General features: G+C 42.6%; 1 long non-coding RNA gene across 1 annotated transcript in view; it reads left to right on the forward strand.

The window, feature by feature from the left end:
• LOC139081667 (uncharacterized) overlaps positions 1-5,784 on the forward strand; it is a 31,021-nt gene extending 25,237 nt beyond the window's left edge. Inside the window, exon 2 of the long non-coding RNA XR_011536859.1 lies at positions 4,635-5,784. This is a non-coding gene — a long non-coding RNA (uncharacterized lncRNA). The remainder of the gene's footprint in view (positions 1-4,634) is intronic.
• The last annotated feature ends 216 nt before the right edge of the window (positions 5,785-6,000 follow it).

Consider the following 6,000-nt stretch of genomic DNA (forward strand, 5'->3'; position numbering starts at 1 on the left):
TTATTTGACCACTATCTGTAAATGAATATAATAATAATATCCTTGTAGAGTTACTGAGTGGATTAAGAGAACAAGTATAGGAAGTATATAAAGCACCTAGCATGTGCCTAGAATATAAATGATTTTTTGTAAACAACAGCCAAAATTATTTTTAAAGATAGAGTGAATGCAACTTGGAATATCACTGTAATCCAGATTCGATTATGTACCTGTAATACCGGTCTGTGGGAAAGACATAGGATTAGTAATCACAAAATCACATCTGAATAGGAGAATTAACACTGATATTCTTATTTTGCTCACCTCTCATTTGCCTGATTTCCATTCGTTCTTTGTCTGTGTTTCCCTGTAGCATTTTGAGCATATTTAAAAAGTTGTTTTAAAGTCTTTGTTTAGTAAATCCAATGCCTATGCTTCTTCAGGGTTAGTGTCTGCCAATTTATTTTCTTCCTTTGAATGGGCCATGTTTTCCTGTTTCTCTGTATGCCTTGTGATTTTTTGTTTTGTTGAAAATTGGGCATTTGAAAAAACAGCTCCCTCTCTCAGTCTTCACAGACTGGCTCTGAGCTAGGGCAGTCCTTTGTTAATTAGCTGAGTGTGCTCTGAGCCTAGGGATTGGCCCAAAGTGAAAGCTTAAGGTCTTCTCAGGTCTTTTCTAAACATGTGTCTTGGCTGAGCCTGTGTGTGGCTTTTTCAATTCCCCTGTGTACGTGGCTGCTTTTGCATGTCTTAATTTCCTGAAAAGTCTCACTTCAGCTTCTCAGAGCCTTAGATGATCTGTTATACATCTCCACCTGCAATGTCTTGCCACAGGCTTCTGCAGCCCTGAAGTCCCCCTGCAGCTTTCATGAACATCCCCCACCACTTCTCCTCACCTCAGATTCAGGTTAGGTACGACAGAGACCAGTCCTTCATATGGCCCCCAGAGAGGGTAGAACATTGCAAATAAAGTCTGCTAGGCTCCATCTGATTTGAAGAGAGGGAACTGGAAACTGGGTCACCACCTTCTCCAGGCCAGAGAGAAGGTGGGACAGGGCAAGTAAATATGCCTCAACATTTCCCACTTTTTGAATGTAGCTTTTTCTTGATTGGGTGTTCACTTGGTTACTGTAGACTTTTGACTGTTTTCCAGAATTTCTGTAAGGTTATTTTAGCCATTTTCTGGTTGTTTCTTGATATTTCCCTGGGGTACAAGGGCTTGGAGTAGCCTATCCACCATTTTTGTATCAGACTTTCTTGGTCATCCCTTTTGGTTATCTATCCTAAGATTTTCAGGATGTTACTACTATTTTTCTGACAAGTTCAGAATCACAGAGGTAGCATTTTAAAGAATAATAAAATTATTGAATTGTTAGAACAGCGATGGACTTCAGGAATCATCTTTCCCAAATTCTTCATTTTTTTAACGAGGAAGTGAAGCCTTCCTCCTGGAATGGGGGAAGAGACTTTTCTGAAGCTACGCAGTCTGTGAGTGCCAGATCGAGGCCTCAAGCCCAGATTTCCTAACTTGATGTTCATTGCAATCAGCATAAGAAATACATGCAACCCAGGAGAGTGTTCAGCCAGCAGGATTTAAGCAATCCTAGCAAGGCTCCCATCCTGCGTGCCTTTTGCTCTGCCCCATCATAAACAGCCTTTTCCTCTTTGCACCAGTAGCCATCATTTCTAGGTCTCTATATTAATTTATGAAGTGTTGCTGTGGCTGCTCAGGAGCAAGTGCAACAGCTCTTTGTAGATACTGCCTCTGGAAACCCCCAACAACTGTCCAGGAATGCAGCTGATGGAGTGAAGAGTGACCCACACTCTCGTCTCAGGACACTCAATATTTCATTATGTGGCTGTTGTTGTTCTCAGGCTCAAAGACTGGTTCACAGAACCTGGGAGAGAGACAGGACAGACTCTGCTATAAAGCCATTCATGAATTTAAGTGCATTTTTTGCTGGCAAATATTCACCTCCTAATTTATGAGTTACAGATTCTGCTTTTGCACTCATTTTCTTATTATCAGTCGTAGTTGTAGTGACAGTGGTGGTAGCAGCAGTAATAGCAGTAATGTTTCGTAGCTATGCAATGACCTCGTTCAGGTCATGGTTTTACAAATGTCTTCTGGATCACTAGCTCCTTGGGAATCTTACAAAAGCTAAGGACTCTCTCCCGAGAAAAATGTACATACAAATAAACATGCAATTATCCATGAGATTGTAGGGGCTTCATAAACCTCCTGAAATCCAGACCTCAGATTGAGAATTCCTGTGGACAGAAAGCTGAGCTCAGGAGTCAGTGGGCCTTGATGGTGCCATTCACTTATTTGCTGTGTTATTTTGGATAAGCCAATCTCTCTGGCTTCTGTTTACTCATCTGTTAAAATGGGAATGGACAGTGTATTTGTAGTTGGAGAGAACAAAGTTAGGAGCAGGGGGGCATGCCTGGTGCAGTCTCAGCCACCGGAGCGAGCAGATGTGGGGATACACAGGAAAGAGGGAAGAGACCCTGCTTGGGGGGATGTGAGGGGATCCTGCAAGAGGGACAGGTGACAGACAACAGGCTGGCAGAGAGGTCCATCCATAAGAATTGGTTGGGAATGGGGAGATGGGCAGATCTCAACAGGCAGGATACTCAGAAGCTGGTAATGTTACATTCCTGGTAGGGAGACCAGCAGTCAGCCCCAGGGAGGTTGGAATGGAAGGAGCAGGAACTGAATCCCAGGCTGGGATCAGGGGTAGAACTGCCATCCCTGGGAAGGTGAGTCAGGGCAACAGTCCAAGAGGAAGGAGAATGTTGGCAGGGCCTGGAAGAAAGACCTGGAAACAGGCACCAAGACCCATCTAACCATAAGAAGCGGGCTCAAGATGGGGGCTGAAACAAGGACAAAGCAGCCCACTCACAGAAACCAGACAGATTAAGGACAGACACAGGCCATGTACAAAGAAAGAATGCGATTAGTCAGGACAGATATAAAAATGTTAAACCTCAATATTAATCAAATAACTGCAAATTAAAACAACACAAGATACCATCTTTTACTTATTATCAAAATAGCAGTGTTGTGTTTTTTGTTTTTTTGTAAGGAAGATTGTCGCTGAGCTAACATCTGTGCCAATCTTCCTCTGTTTTATGTGGGATGCTGCCACAGCGTGGCTTGATGAGCAGTGCTAGGTCTGCACCTGGGATCTGAACCTACGAACACCGGGCCACCAATGCAGAGCACACAAACTTAACAATACCCTACCAGGCTGGCTCCCATTGATTCTTTTTTTCTTTAAAGCTGGAAAACAAGTAGTGTTGGTTAGGGAGTAAGGAAATGGGTGCACACACTCAATGCTGGGCATTTTGACTGGTACAATCTATTCTAATTTGAAAAGACACGTCAAAAACTTGAAAGATATGCACATAGTTCTACCTAGTATTTTCACCTTGAGAAACTTACGCTAAGGAAATGTTTAAGAATGTGCACACACACTTAGCTACAAGAATGCTAACTGCAGAGAAATCAGATGTCCAACAATAGGTAACAAGTTAATATATTACACAATATCCATATATTGGCATACGATGAACAAGAATAACCGATGGTGCATAATTACTTTTATTGGCCTGGAAAGATGTTCATGATGTATTGCTAAATAAAAGAAAAATAACTGGTTGCAAATATGTGCATTTGGTATGTTTGCGACACATAGTATTCTCTTAATAAAATGTGATTTATTGATATGGTACAACTCTAGGAAGGAGAACCTATGCCAAAATGTCAACAATAATTACACCTGGCTAGTGGATAATGGGAATTTTTTTCTTTTTTTGCTTATCTGTTTTCCTACTCTTCCTCCAATGAACAAGTATTATTTGTATAAGAGAGAAAAAGTAAAAGTTACTTTTAAAAAGTGCAGATCATTAACTAGATGCCTCCTTTACCAGGGTTCTACAGAATCCTAACTAGCATGTCCTGACCTGTAAATCAGGCTTATAGGACGTCCCTATGGCCTGGCTGTGAGGCCACCAGGCCCACCTGAAGGGAAGGCAAGAACTACCCTGCTTTCCTCACCACACCCCACACTCTGCTCTAAACAGGTGGCTATCAGACCAGCAGCCAGATCCCAATTGCCCGCTGACCTCCCCTGGAGGAGCCTCTCTCAAGCTCCTATTTGGTAATTATACAAGTATCAATTACAAACCTTCACAAAGACAGCCAGTAGGGCTGCCTGTTTACTACACGATCCTCAGTATCTAGAGTACAGATGGTGGCACATAATAGAAGCTTGATAAATATTTGAGAAACTTAGTATAACTCTTAAGAAATAATGTGAAAAAAGAGAGGAAAGGAAATAAAATTGGATTCCATGAGGACATTCTAGATGCCAGACACTGTTTTAGGAATTTTTCAGGACTCTTACAAGTCAGTACAGAGTGGAGGTCAAAGACACAAACTCTGAAACTCAGGATGCCTCTGTCTGAATCCTAGTTCTGCTTCTTATTAGCTCTGTGACTTTGAGAAAGTTGCTTAACTCTCTAAGCCTTGGTTTTCTCATAAGTAAAATGCCAACATGGTGGCCAGTCAACCAAGCCAGCCCCCGATAAACCATGTCTCCTGGTCTTCATGCCCTTGTCTAATCCCTTCTCACATTCAACTTCTGCAGGCCTGCAACCTGATTGGATGTGTAGAAGGACTCTATCAGCGATGTTTTGAGGATCCAGATCCCAGGCATGAAAAGGCCTGGTAGCTCCTGCTTTTGTGCTTTTGGGAGTGCTGAGCTGCCAGGTGAGAAGTCTATCCTGAAGAGGCCACAAGGACAGGCGAGGCCCTGAGACCACATAGGGAGAGTGACCCAGCCATTCCAGCGTCCCAGTGGAGCCCAGGTGACTCCATCCCCAACTGTACTGACTGCACCACATGACGGACACCAAGAGCAACCAGCAGAAGAACCCCAGCAGAGTCCCATCAACTCACGGAACTGTAAGAGATAATAAAATGTTTGTTGTTTGAAGCCACCTAATTTCAAAGTGGATTATTACACAACAATAGATAACTCAAACCTGGAACAATAGTTCCCGTCTTTTAGATAAAACACAATCATGCACATAAAGGATGCGGAGCATAATGTTTGCTCAGTGTCTATTAATTATTTAATCATTGCAAACAACTCTGCAAGGGAGCGATTGACATCCCCACTTTCATAATGGAAAACCTGCAGCAGAAAACAGAAGGGAGGAGTAGAGACAGGATTCAAGGAGCCAGGTCCACTTCCCTCCCAAACATATCTTTTCCTTCCTTCTCAGCCATCTCTCTAGGGAAAGAAAAGTAGCAACTCGCCCCAAAGTCTTAGGAAATCAACAGCTGTTTTTCCATATCAAATCCCGTTAGTAATAAATAACGAGGGAAATGAAGGACTGTGCGAACCAAAGTGTGTGCTCTGTCTCGTGGTGGAAATGGTTGCTGTGGAGATGGCTGTGATGTCTCAAACTGATGATGATTTCAGCCGGGGAAATGAGCCGCAGGAGCGGATGCACCAGGAAGCAACAACGTTTTTCCTCCTAATGCAACGTAATGAAGGAAGTTAAACTACAAATGAATGAAAATAGGGATGGAATATTTTCTAAAGATAATGCTTTCCCGGCATCTCCACAGTGTTCTAACGAACACCATCAGCTGGCAGAATGAGAACAGCAGTAAGTGCCATTCGGTGTTAATTACATTTAAATGTAAATCTAAAGGAATCAGGCTCAGACAAGTCATTTTTAATAACACTTCGTCCTGGGCTATTAAAATTTTTATTTGTCACCATCTAATTGATTTGTGTCCGTTTCAATTATTTGTTTACTTTATGCTCGTCACTTTTCCTGGGCCAGCGGGAAAAGATGGCCAGCAACCTTCATTTCTTCCTTCCATGTCTGTTCATTCTTGCCAACACCCACCATCCCAAATATCTGACAGTGGACCTTTTTAAGGTAGTTCACTTGCTGCCTGCTCCCTGGCCATTGAAATTAGCCTTGTGGGGATGCTAA

The sequence above is a fragment of the Equus przewalskii genome, unplaced genomic scaffold (genome assembly GCF_037783145.1).
Source record: "Equus przewalskii isolate Varuska unplaced genomic scaffold, EquPr2 ChrUn-3, whole genome shotgun sequence".
NCBI lineage: Eukaryota > Metazoa > Chordata > Mammalia > Perissodactyla > Equidae > Equus > Equus przewalskii.